Below are 14,661 nucleotides of genomic sequence, written 5' to 3'. Positions count from 1 at the left end.
TGAAACTCATCTTCTGTGCTGGTCGACTTACAAAAAAAAAGGACAAAATATTTCTCATTGGTGTACTTATTTTGAAATCTTCTATATCAAGAGCATGGTGTACAACCGAGCAGAGCAGAACAGAACCTAAACAGAGCTAAGCGGTGTATTAAGGCACATCATCGAGTCTGTTTTGCATTACAGAACTTCAATTATTCAATGATAATTGTCTGCCTCAATCAAGGAAACGATTTATGTTTGTTTCATGATTGAACTTTGTCCCCGTTATTGTAAAAAAAAAATTGCATTTCCATCGCACCTTTTTAGCCGGTGATAGGACATTACTGTGTCTGCTTCAAAGCACTGGAACAATTTACCACTTACCGTTAGACAGTCTCCATCAGTCCGTGTTTTCAAAAAAGCCTTGAAAACACATCTTTTTAGTAGTAACTATTAGTTCGTAGCTGTAACATTTATCCAAGTACACATACTGTCGTACATACTTTGAATTGATTGTTACCAAGCGCTTTGGGCCTTGTGGGAAAAGCGCACTATTTAGTAATACTTGTAGTAACAGTCGTAGTATTTTCAATGAACAATATACATGCGGAGGACAGTGACCTCATAAAATTATATGTTCAGATCAAGACGGGTCAGCGGCTCAACATGAGTATAGTATGCCTTCACTGCAAATAGCTTTCTCCTTAAAATACTAACTTGTATATATCCTATAATGTTCTTAAACATAAGACGGAAATCAAACGCACAGACATCTGATCGTTTCGGTTGCTGCTAGAAACATTTGATGTCGTCTTCACTCCAAGAAAGCAAAACTCAGACTCCTCCCCTCGAGGTAGTTAAGTCTTTCTTGGTCTCATTCAAGCAATAATCTTTACATTATTACCCAGTACGCTACAGCTGTCCTCCATAAGGGTATAATGCTAACAGGGAATTACAAATGGAAAAAGCTGGTTTATACAACAATGTCGACAAACAGACAAATAGACACGGGATTATTACAAGAGGTGACATCAAACTACTGGGGAGGATGAGGGATAGTGAACTGGGTAAACGACAGAAAAGTGTGACAATTACCGTCGTATGTGACATCAGTCAGTCAGTGGCCATTCTCTATAAGCTTAAACCAGTGCATCATTGATCTCAATAAGTTCAACGGCTATTATGGGTTATACGCTTCCCACTTTATATTGGACTGTGATGCCAATTACTGATAACGGGTCTTTGAACTTGACTGTGACCTGGTCAGAGCAGATGAAGTCGTTGACCTTGCCAACTCTATTGTTTGCAAAGTTTATAAAGACTAGATACTAACCTTGTTCGGGAGACGGTTACTCTCGGTGGTAATAATGAGCTAGAATATAATATCCAATTACGTTTATCCCGCCCTTCGACATCAGATCATTTGGGTGAAACGATTAATTGATTCAAGAAGTTTCTTGGTTTTTAATGTCTGTTGAGAGCAATTGCGAGTTGGTGGTTATTATTTTTCTACCATGACGCAGAGGTTTTGTGACGGATTAACCTACATGTATGTTCAGGGAAAATGGGTTCAATAGCGTAAAGCCAGTTTCACAAGCAACGCTTTGGGGTATTAGTCACATGCACACCCCCCCCCCCCCACACACACACACAGACACATGCACACACACACACCATTAAATCAACCATGCTGTCATGTTTGCAATAATTATACTGTGCAATCATTAATCATTGCATGATAGTATTGATACCGACATTTTACATCATTCAAACCTAACTGCTCACGGATGATATAGATGTTCAGGAAATATGTTTAAATTCAAAATATTCCTTCTGCAGATTCATGCGCGGTAAAAGTGATCGGGAAGTAAGCATCGTGACACCATTTTCTGTTAGGTCCATGGTGACACTGAGCTGAAAAGCATTATAGGCCTCCTTGAATGATGACTTTGTGAGCCTCCCCGGGCATCCCCGTCGAAAGATCTGGCGTTGCTATCACTCTAATAGCCAATCAGGAGTTGAATAACCGATAAAGGCAGACCACATCGCGCCATCTCACAGCCTTTCTGCGTGATCCAGGTCCTGGTACAAGTGTATATCTATGATTGGCTATGTCAGGATGCTGCTGCCCTGTTTGTCATACGAGGCCGTGCATAATTTACAATAATTTTGAATAAGCGGGTATATTAACACTTGTAGCACCGCCCTCACACGTGCTCTGCTACAGAAGACATAAAAGCTTTCGTTTGACAGGATTTTACTGTCATTAATTTGGAAGGGACACGTGAGGCGCTCAGATTATTTTATCGCAAGTGTCATCCCTGCTGTGAATTTAGGTGAGATTATTCTTCTTTTCTTTTGTTGTCTGTCTGTCTGTCTGTCTTTTTTGGGTAGCCTGTACAGCGTTTGTTTCTATTGCTTATTTATTGATCTATAGAACTGAATCCATTGGAATATCTCTTCAGTTCTGACGTGGGTATTCGTAATATGGTGAAAGGTTTTTGATTCAATTCCATCAAGGCGGATGTATCTGAATTGCTTGCTTCATGATTGTTGTGTCTGCGATTTTATAAGGGGCATATTTTACCGGGGATGACGTCGCGACTGATAAGTCGCTGCAACTCTTGCGATTCGTGCGACCCGCAAGACATTAAAAAAAATAAATTAAAAAAAGGTAGGAGCATTTTGTGTTCTCATTAAGGCGACACTAGGGCGGCGTCCGTGATCAGTCTCGAAAGTAGGTGACAACTTTAATAATCACCCGGCAGTGGCGGGGACGTCGCCGCAACGTCCTAGGTCGACGCCGCGACTTTAATAGTCGAGTCGTCTTCTCAGTTGCGGAGACGTATCCGCGAAGTCTCCACATCGTCACCGGTACAGGTCGCCATGGGTCTCCGCAAGGTTGCAAAGACGTCGCGGACAAAACTCAATCTCCACGACGTGGCGGCAACTGATGGAGACGTCGCGGTGACGTCGTGTAACGACACCGGGACCAGCTGAAGATCGGAAAAAGTCGCTGAGGGGAAAAAAAAAAACCGGACAAGTTCGATTCTCCCGCGATTCTCGGACACCCTGCGGAGATGTGTCGGAAACTGTCTTCGTAATAAAACGTTAGTGAGAAGTTTGTCTGTATCTTTTCTGTCGATTTGAGATAAGCCGGTGTACTTTGGTAATCAAATTCATTTATTAGTTTACCCATAACTAGGGCCGACAGAACGGGGGGGGGGGGGGGGGGGGGGGGGTACTTCTGAAAACGTGGCGCCAGCCATGATAACAACCTAGCGAAAAGCTTTGCAGTTCGAATCATTTCTCTGCATACACTCATGCAAAACGCAGCATCTAGCTGCCGTGCATTTGAAGTTAATATGTCGGGCAACGGTTTGGCAAATCTTTGTCATAGGATCTGATTAATTGTGCAAACATTTTACCCCAGTTTATTAGTTAAGACTTGCCATCGGATCAGACCTGTGTATTTTGACTTTTGTTTCGTTTCCTTTTATCTTGACTATATTGCGTTTCTGTATATAGTGTCTCGTTTGGTCTAAGAAATTGGAGCCATTTATTTTTCAGTGCTAAATTAGTATATAATAAGCTAATCATTATTTGTATAACTTCTTAAAAGAAATACACTGGCATTAGACTACGTAGTCAAGATGTGACTGTCTCGTAAGCATGTATAAAGTGAAATTCATCTATGTAGTAAGGATTCCGATATATAGGAAATAAGTGGAAATTTTGTTCAGGTTGCCAACAGGATAGAAATGTCTTTGACATGACATTCACGGATACTCGCGCCGGCTATGCACCGTGACACCAAGCGTTATGTAATTGCCTTCACTTCATTGTCATTTCGTTAGACCAGGGAGGTGGAAGAGAATCCACCTCCCTGGTTAGACTTGTTGACTTGTTTGCTCCGTGCAATGTTTGGATATCCTATAAAAGCGTTCGATATTTGTTCTGCTAGAGGACAGTAGATATTGCATGTCTTTAATTCCAGAACAGAACAGTCGTCGATGATTATCTTGAAGACAACCTTAACCGGTGATGTGACCTATTGATTTACTTTAATCGCTTCTAATTTCGCTAAAAATTGCAATATTGCAAAAACTACAAAACGCCGCCGCACGCATTGATTCTTTGTCGAGCAAATGCACCCACATTACCCCCATCACACAATCTTTAGAGTTTCCATTGGTCATTGGTCGCCATGGCGTCATTGAGGGTACATCTCCTGATTTACAATTGAACTCCTGAACTCTTCGATCCTCAAAATCTAGTATCTCTTACATAATAAGGATTATTCTTCTTTCTATAAATCCAGGGGTGACGAGCTTTTGCTCAAGTTGGACCAACACTAGTACTGTGGAAACGTGAGCTGAAAGACTCAAAACCCAAATTCATTCATGTTCAACCGTGATGCGCTCTGAAGACAGACATTTCTTTTGTCGTTTTAAGTACATTCCGTCATTTTTTTTCTCTGTGTGTATTTGATTGTAAAGTCCCTTGACTATTTAAATTAAGATACAAAATAACTTCAGATTTTGTTTATGATAAATGTATGTATGTGTGCGTTTTGTTGTTGTTGTTGTTATTATTGTTATCATTATTAGTATTGTTATTATTGTTATTATTGTAACTATATTTGTTAATATTGTTAATATATTTGGTATAATTATTACTATTGTTATTACTATTCCATTATCATAATCATTGCAATCATTATTCAAATAAAGCTACCAGGGAACTCTAGTGCAGGGACTTAATTGTTAGGGTCTATCTTCTTTTCTTTTTTTCTTTTTTTTTTTTGGGGGGGGGGTGGGGGGATGAGGGATGGAGATGATGCAATCAGGTGCTTGTGCCTCAAATATTATTACCTCGATAGAATTCTGTGATTCCAGAGATCATTAGGCGTTTTCACATCAGCGCGATGTTTCGAAATAGCGCGCTATTTTCTGACTTGGGAAATTGGAAAATATCTCGAGCTTGGATTTTTATCGGGCTGATATGAAAACGCCTAATGTGTAGCTTATTATCATGATAGGGCTAAGTATACCGACCTAGATTCTACAACGGTGTTTTATAGTCATTTAATGTTGGAATTCAGAACATACATGACATTGCATAAGGCTGCGTTCACATAGAAGTATACTATTCGGGTATTCGGGCTCGTTTTTCGAGGGCACGCGAATAGCTTGAATGGAACGATGGGATTTCCTCACACCGGTTCACATAGGAGGGCACTATTCGAAAGTACGAATAGCTGCGAAAAGTATGGCAAAGTGGGAATCGAGCTTGTTCGATTTTCTTGCAGCGTATACCGTCTCTCGTTTATGAAATAATGACACTTTTGGTCTGGATTTGCCCTTTAGCAAAAATAAGCATGTAGACTGACATTCTGATGCAGTTTAGAAATTGTTAATAAGATTTGCTGGGATGTAGGAGGAAGAAATCCTCACTGCATGGGATGGTGAGTTGACGGTGCGGGTGGTGGTGTACTCGGTGCCCGAGTACCGAATACCGAATACCGAACACCGAATACCGAATACTTCTATGTGAACGCAGCCTTATGCTCTGAATTCCAACATGGCATGTGGATGGGGCAAATAAGGCGTGGTGAATCTGCATCACAATATTAAAACAGAAGAGTGGAAAAATACCGCGAGTGGCGTGATTATAAAGTCACGCGTTTGTTTCACTCGGTGTAGGGACTCTGTCTGTATTAAAAAACACCTAGCGTGAGGCTGCGGAGGTTGTAAAAGTTTCCGTGACGTCACAATGTTTGGGGCGGGTTAAAATCGGGCATTGGTCGTTTATAGGTTTTCCTGCCCGCGTGTTGTTTTTTTTTAGACGGCACAGATTGGGGACCCTGACCCTAACCCTAATCCTAACCCTAGCTCTAACCCTAACCATCAAACCCTAACCCTAACCCTAACCCATACCCTAAACCCTAACCCTAACCCAACGTGTTTCCCATAGGTTTAATGCGCGCCATCCGGCCCATCCCTCAATCTGTGCCGTCTAAAAAAAAAAACGCTTCCGCCCAACTTCATAAGATTTGCATTCGAATTAACGACAAGGCGTTCAAATTCAAGGGATTTCTGTCACTGCTCTACTCTCACGGTTCATTTTAATTCTTTGAGTATTCAATTTCATTTCATGTCATTCCTTTTAGATTTTATTTCATTCAATTTAGAGAGAAATTCATTCAATTCAACGTCTTAAAGTTGGCATTCAATTTCGCGCCAGCTGGATAGACGTTCAAATTAGCACCAAATACCAGTTTCAATTTCATTTATAGGCACACAACTTCGACCTTTGAACGTTCAAATTCAATTAGCATAACCAAGTCCTGTAATTCTATGCAATGCTTACGAATATTCTTACGTTGATGAATGGCAAATTCATCAACGTTCAGTGTTATCATTTCAATTTCAACATCTCTTTGTCATTTTTTTTATTCGGCTACTTTCACTTCATTTCCCCATCAAAATTAAATATCACATTATTATACAGAATGGTTAAACATCGATATGTCAAGTTTGATTATAGTTGAATTACAGATTTTGTTTTCAGTCACGTTTGAGGTTTGAAATGTGTGTGAGATACATTGCATTGGGATATTCTTTCTTTTACATAATTATTCATAATTTTGATGTAAAGTCTCTCAGTCTCTTCAGGCGTCGATCTGTTGACGCGCCAGGCACCTTGGCATGGATACGTCTGAAAGTGGTTGTACCATTATTCAAACTGATGGAGAATATACAAAGAACATGAGCAGCAACAAAAAAACACTGCCGAGATGCTGTAAATGTTTGGCTATTCGTGAATTTGAATTCCCTAATGTTCATCGCAGCTGTGCTGGTGCGAATGTGAATGCGTTTCACGTGCATTTTTATTTTGAAAGCGCTGTTTACACGTTTGGTGACAAAATCAGGAATTCAAATGCCGATGAAATCAAATTGAATAAACTACTCAGCTTTTTGAATGTTGATCTCGGTGATCATTCAAATTCGCTTGAAAATGAATGCTCGCATCATTAAATCGAATGCAAATCTGATGAAATTTAGCGGGAAAAACCTATATTAGGGAGCTTTAGATTTGCGACGCGGACGTTTGAGACGACGAGTGCGTTGGACGTTCTCCTCTCCCCTTGCGTAGTGTAGAAAAGTAGCTTTAGATTACTAAAAAAAAAATTCAAATTAAAAATTTCAGAAAAAAATAGATCGACTTGATGCGCGTTTTTGCGCATGAGCAGAACATTTTTTTTTCCTCTGAACGTCCCCGTCGCGAAAATCTAAAGCTCCCTATTGAGGGATACCGTACCCAGGTACCGACGACAAGTAGTACATTCGCTTGCAGTATGTTATGCCTAATGGTGGATGGACGTGACGTGTGGAGGCTAAACGATAGACAACAGCCGTTGCATCATGTTTTGGGGGCATGGTTGGTGATTGTATGTGGTTATTTTATTTGCTGACAAATCAGAAATCAACGTAAATTTTCACCGGGGCAATAGGTAGACTTTTCTAAATCTCTTGGAATAATTTCATCGTGAAATGCAGATGCTAAAGAAGTGCATCATAAAGAAATTATATTAAAAGCTGAGATGAAAATTTGTTCGAATAAGTGGAAACAAAAATCTATAAATTTACATGGGAAGATTTAGTTGTTGAAAGTGTGCATTTTTCTGAAATTATTGTTCATGCCGCTATACTTACTTCAGATCCTGGTTATTTCGGTTTGTGAGTCTCTTGGTGATATAAAGTGTTTTTATTTATTTATCATGGAAAATATCGGGTTTTTTTTAAAGATATCAATCAAGGAGGGATAAATTGTTGTGCCACAAAACATTAAAGATGAATATATATTTTAATGAAATAATAAAAGACTCGAAAAATAGCAAAATGCCTTTTAAGCTCCATAATAATCAGAACATTTCGAAAATCTTAGTATAATAAGATACTGATCAAATAGACTGGCATTACAGCTGGGAGAAAGTTGAAATATCTAGCTTGCGGTTTTCCTACAATATTCAAACTTTTTAATTTTGAGCCAAATTACCTCCTTTTTTAACAATATAAAGCATTTTTTTTTTCCTTTGCGATTTTGCCATGGTAAAGTTATGAAAGTTGACTAAGTAATAAAATGATGCATGAATATTACAATTTCTGAGATATAGCAGCACCGCAAGCCATTAATCAGTTGGTTGCATATAAATGTATATATTTTATACCTTAACCTACTGTGTTGACATAAACTCCAAACAATCATGCTTATGCAGCAAAACAGATAAGACGAGTGATATACAAACCCTCATTGTGCAACTGAATAACGGTAATTTCCCTACTTCGATAAATTAGATACAAAAATATAAAAAGGCCACAATGACAAACAAGTATAGTTCGCAAACAGAAAGAAGAAAATACTTGTGACGAACATTTTCTTTTGTTTGATGTTGTTTTTCATTGAATTGGAGTGAAACATGGAATATAATGATGATGATAAAATAAATGTGATTTTTACTTTAATTTTAGGTACCGGAAACCATCCATAAACAGTTACTGACTGACGAAATCGACGTGAAATGGAAGTACAAACTATTAACAACAATCATTCATCCTTCGATGCCATGGGCAACGGTGCAGATACCGACAGTGCCATGGTGGCGGAAAAGACACTCAAACGTATTCATGGATTCAAGAACGAGCAGGTGGAACGTGCCTACGACGACATTGCAGACCAATACGATCTGGTAAGTTTCGCCTTTTAGTGCTCATCGCGCCGCGGCCGTGATCTGGCAAAACTAACGTATCTCGTTTGAAGCGATTTCGAGATATGCACGTTTAAAGTTTAAATGCCTGATTTACATAACTTGGAATTGTGTTCTATAACAAAAAGGAAATCTAACTCAAAATACATGCTCATGGCAACATATTTAGAGAAATTTTAGAGTTTTTAAAAAAGATACGTAGATCTGCCTGATCATGAGAATCCCATATAGATTGTGTACTACGACACGCGCGTGAACCCATACGGATCGGAACTGAGATACGTAGTTCTGCCAGCCGCTCAAGCTGCCTCAATATAGGAGTACGATCAGGCAAAACTACGTAACTATAGTATTAGTTTTACTTGACCAATCAATACCGCTAGTCACTTTCCAAGCCACGTAATATCTCAAGTTATGTAGTTCTGCCCGCTCAATGACGTCATTTTTACCCCAAACCTTGATATTTGAGGATTTTATTTTCAAAATGACAAAGAGTTATAGCATCATATTTTAACATAGTTAACATGATGTTATGAAAAACTCAATAAGCCAAAAAACAAAAAAAAAATGTCAAAAATCGAGATACGTATAGTTCTGCCAATCACGGCCGGCCGCGAACAACGCACAACTGTATTGGTGGTGTGCATAGAACTGCAGGAGTGTCCATAGGGAAATCCAGACGATTTACATAATTTCACATCGTGTAGAACACAAATCGATAGTGCCAGGAACAAATTTATAGAATTTATTGCGGTCTTGAGCAGGTGAACTATGAATAATGGAAGAACCCAAATACAATACACTGTACACTGGACAAAGATGATGACAAAAGGGGCTCGCATGTCATATTCACTGATTTCAATGATTACAGTATCACTTCCTTAATGAGTAATTTCGCCTGTGTGTGTGTATTCATGCGTGTTGTTTTTTTCTTTATTGTAATTGCGTCTCCTTGAGCACCCATCATTCATTTTATGTAAAGCTGCAATGTCATTAGCCACATCCATTGTGATTTCTTACGAGTTATATGAAATCATCCTTATTTCTTATCCCACTATAAATTCTGAGACTGCACTCGGTATAACTATGATTCATAGATGAACATGGAGTTGCAAAAATCTGAAAATCATCTGGACGTCTCCTTTAAAGAGGAAGTCCAGTCCAAATATAAGTTAATCTGATAAGAAAGAGTAAAATATTACGAGTGCAACTGTATAACTTTGATCGAAATTGGATGAAAAATAAGGAAGTCATGACATTTTGAAGTTTCACTATTTTTTTTTCCTTGGGGGGGGGGGGGGGGGGGAACAGTTCCTGAACAGTCAATATGAATATGCAAATGTCAAAGTGAGCCTGTCATCCTCTCACAACTTGCCATATAGTTTGTACATGAAATTTTGAAATTTCCAGTTTTTCATTCAACATAGTTCAAACGTGAGTCTAGGGCAATTACCCCCTGGGCAATTACCCCGGACCCTTCCCCTGGCCCTAATCCAAATCCTAATCCTGAATCTAATCCTAACCCTAACCCAAACTCCTAACACTAAACCTAACCCTAACCCTAATCTTAACTCTAACCTTACCACTAACAAGTATTTAGCCGGGTGGTAATTGCCCTCTGGGGGTAATTGCCTGGATACGTTCAAACGCAATTATGCCCGAGGCTCAAATTATCATATATCTAACTGGTCACTATTCTAAAATTATTCAACCAGGAATAACGTCATGTTTCAGACTTCAAGGAAAGGAACATTGAATTTTCGTCATTTTTTTTTTTTTTTTTGTACACGATCAATGGAAAATTGTAAGGGTATTACATGGTTAGCTCACTCATTTGTATATTCATACCCACTGTACAGGAACTGTTTAGGAGAATTTATCAAAACATCAAAATTTCATAACTTCCTTATTTTTCATCTGATTTCAGTGAAATGTTTACCGTTGAACTTATTAAATTTTACTCTTTCTTATCAGACTAACTTATATTTAGACTGGATTTCCTCTTTAAGGGGCAAAGAGTGTCGATGTGCCGACCGTACTGGTCATATTGCTATAGCAGAACTATCTACAGACGTTAGTTGTTTCTACTTCTTTTCTATTTCACTCTTTGAATCCCAGATGACTTCCCACAACTTTAGGAAATACCCCCCTAAATACATAAAATAAAACTTGACGAACAAACATCGAAAATGACAATAAAACGACCCCTATAAAAAGATAGCAAAAAGAAAAAAAAAAATGATAAATTTAGCTTTCTATAATTAGCGGTCTTACCAGAGTATCTAGTGTTTAGGGGAAATGACTATAAAAGACAACACAAAGATGCAAAGGCACCAGTGTGGGCCACATCATTTTTTGGTGTGCATGCATGTGGTCAGCCGATCACTTTGTAATCCCAAAGATTTAAATTAAAAAGTATGGCTGAATAAATCCAACCGTAGACACTGTAGACCTACTTAAGAGGCCGAACCACTTTGAGTAAATTCTCATTTCTTTGTTAAACTGAATGATGCCGAATTAGTAATTTTGTAATCTCTTGTAATTTCTAATCTCCCCAAGGTTTTTAACCCTATATCCTTAATTCAATTCAATTCAATTCAAAGGTTTTATTTTCACTTCTTTCAACAGAATGTACAAAAAATATAGATTCGACATGCGTTTGAAGGAATGATACATAGATAGCAAAGAATAACATTTGTCAATACTAGTACTAGTCAATATTAATACTAGTCAGAGGTGCGTCATAAAGTCACTTCTTTCCAAATAAACATGAGAAAAGCGTATTATGTTGTAGTGACGTATTTATGACTATAGTCATGCAGACTGAAGATTTTTAGCTGGCATTCAAGACCATCTTTGCCTTTTTATATCCCTCGTCTCTGTTTTTTTTTTTTCTTGCATGTTCAAGATGGTCAAATCTATGGCTTACAATGGTCCAATACAAACACTAATGGCCATTCTCAGGACAGTACCGGACAGAAATGCTGCGATTCTTGATGTCGGCTGCGGAACGGGACTCGTGGGTGATGTGGTAAGCTTATACCAGGATCCATACCATTTACTGAAGTAATAGGAAAGGTTTTTTTTTAAAGAGATTTAATGTGTGCATTTGAAATAAAACTAAATAAAATTAAAAGGAAAAACGGCAGTTGATTATATTTGAAATTTTGCCCTGGTTCACATCTTCTCTCGTGTCGCTACACTTTTCCCAGCCACTGCAGAACACAGGCTCTGGCACATGGGGTGTAATCGTGGAGATCATGTGATGTACAGGGTTGTTGTAGCAGGGTGCAGTTTAGTAGGTGTTCCATTGTCTGGGGAGCCTCCCCGCAGTCGCATTCTGTGGATCCATCATGGTTGTATCCCCATTTCTGCATCAGGCTTTGCATCTCCCAACTCCAGTTCTAAGGCGATTCAGGCAGCGCCAATTTTGCCATGGCTCATTGGCACCTGTTGGGAGGGATTCCTTTGGCTCAAAAGAGAGGTTATGGGGTTTCTCCTGTAGATGTTTTGACCAGGCTTCTATCCTGCAGCTCTGGGGATTGCCATCCAGGGGTTGTACTGAGTGTAGAAAACTCTTCCTGGATTTTAGCCTTTTTGGTGGGGGAACATGCTGGAAAAGTGGATGGCGACTGTCATCTTCCTGTTTTGTGCGTTCCACTCTTGAAGATACATCTCTTCTGACTGTAGGAGGGGCAATTCCACACAGCAGGTAGAGGTCATCAATTCGGGTAGGCTTGAGACAACCAGAGATGGCCCTACAAGCTGTATTTAGAACAGGGTCCAGCTTCTTGGCATGTGAGGAACGTCCCCCAGACAGGGCATGCATATTCGGCTGCAGAGTAACACAGGGCGAGGGCAGTGCTACGGATGGTTCCTGGGTCTGTTCCCCACTTGGAGTTTGCCAGCTTTCTCAAGATGTTATTCCTGGCTCCCACCTTTGCCTTTGTCTTGCTGACATGGTCCTTGAAACTGAGAGTGCGGTCTAGAGTGACTCCTAGATACACTGGTTTGTCTATGTGTTCTAGTCTCTTGCCATACCAGTGGACCTTCAGTTTGCGGTTTGCATCACGACTCTTGAGATGGAAAGCACTGACTTGAGTCTTATCTGGATTTGCCCGAAGATGGTTTACAGCATAGTAGGTGGTCAGGCCCTCTAGTGCTTCACTTAGCGTTCTTTCATGATCCAGAAATGACTGGGACTGAGAGGCTATGCACAGGTCGTCTGCATACAGGAAGCTCCTGGTCTTCTGGTGGATGGATTGATCATTTGTATAAATGTTGAACAAGAGTGGAGCAAGAACGCTGCCTTGCGGAAGCCCATTTTTCTGTCTGCGCCATCTGCTTCGATCTCCGCTGAGATCAACAAAGAAGCGTCTGTTCTCCAGCATGTTTTGGATCAGAGAAGTCATTCTGGCATCATGTGTAATCTTGTACAGCTTCTGCACGAGTACTCTGTGGTTGACTGTATCGTAAGCTGCAGATAAGTCAACAAAAGCAGCACCAGTTATGAGTCCCTTCTCATAACCATCCTCAATGAATTGGGTTAGGTTAAGCAGTTGGCTTGTGCAGGACTTTCCAGGTCTGAAACCCGCTTGCTCAGGGATCAGCTGCTGATCAATAATGGGTGCCATGCGATTCAGGAGTAGTCTCTCAAACAGTTTGTATGTATGACAGAGCAGAGAGATGGGTCGGAAATTCTTCGGGATGGCAGGATCTTTGCCAGGCTTCAGGATAGCCACAATCTTTGCCCGCCTCCATATCTTAGGTAGCTTGTTGGTTATCAGACAGCTGTTGAACATGAATAAGTATCCAAGAGCTTCAACGGAATACAAAATTTCCTGCCTGGCCTTTTCATCGGCAGATGGTATATGAGATATCATCAATCCAATGAAACCTCGAAATTCCGTGGTTGTAATTAAAGCTGGACAAACTGAAATAAGAGTGGTTATACCTAAATCTTCCCCTAGATAAAGATCACATCATTTTGGGGGACTTCCGATTCTCTGGAATTTGTTCTATCAACAACCTCCTGGTTTTTAGTATTTCCCAGTGTCTTTAAAAGAAGGCCTATTATATGAAATACGGGTATGACAGGTTGACAGCATGAAACCTATAATAATGCGCTTTCTTTTTCACATAAAGATTACTGAAACTGGATTATGTGCCTTCAGATGAAGCAATTGACTTACCGCCTTATACCACAAGAGTGATCATTACCTATTTTCACTTAAAGGGCGTTTGCCCGGGGTCATATGAGTCGTACAGCCCACGAGTCCTACAGCCCATGCACGAGTTTGACACTAGGCAAATAAAGCCCATGAGACCGACACTAGGTAAAACAGCTTACAAATTTGACTGATACAACACGGAGTTTAATGTGTCGGTCTCGTGGACCTTGTTTGCTTAGTGTCGAACTCATGGACTGTATGACTCGTGGGCTGTATAGGTCGTAGGCTGTATGACTCGTGGGTGTCGATCTCGTGACGTGCACCCGTTTGCCCAAAAAGCGCCCTCTTGTTGCCCTCCACAAACAACCGTCACCGTTTTCAACTGTCTAATGAACGTACACACAAACATAATTACATTTGACATCTGAGATATTTTTTTTCGACGGTATCGTTACTATTTCTTTTATTAGTAGTTTTTCAAAGTCATTTGAATTTAAAGACTTCATTATTTCTACTTTGTCATCTGTATTATTATTATCAATGTCTTATTTACCATGCCATGGTCTCATGATGAAGGTGGCTTTCAATATCAAAAGGGAACTTAAAGGGGTGGTATAGTATGGGTTGAGATGAGTATTGGGCTTCCAACTTGTTGAGAGGTACCAAGAAACCACCTATGAATTACTACAGAGCATACCATTCTAAGAGGAATTCGAAATTTGATGAAAATTGGTTTTGGAA

The sequence above is a fragment of the Diadema antillarum genome, unplaced genomic scaffold (assembly GCF_040938485.1).
Source record: "Diadema antillarum isolate AM-2024a unplaced genomic scaffold, OU_Dant_1.0 seq00000769_RagTag, whole genome shotgun sequence".
NCBI classification, from domain to species: Eukaryota; Metazoa; Echinodermata; class Echinoidea; order Diadematoida; family Diadematidae; genus Diadema; species Diadema antillarum.
This window is presented reverse-complemented; position numbering follows the sequence as displayed.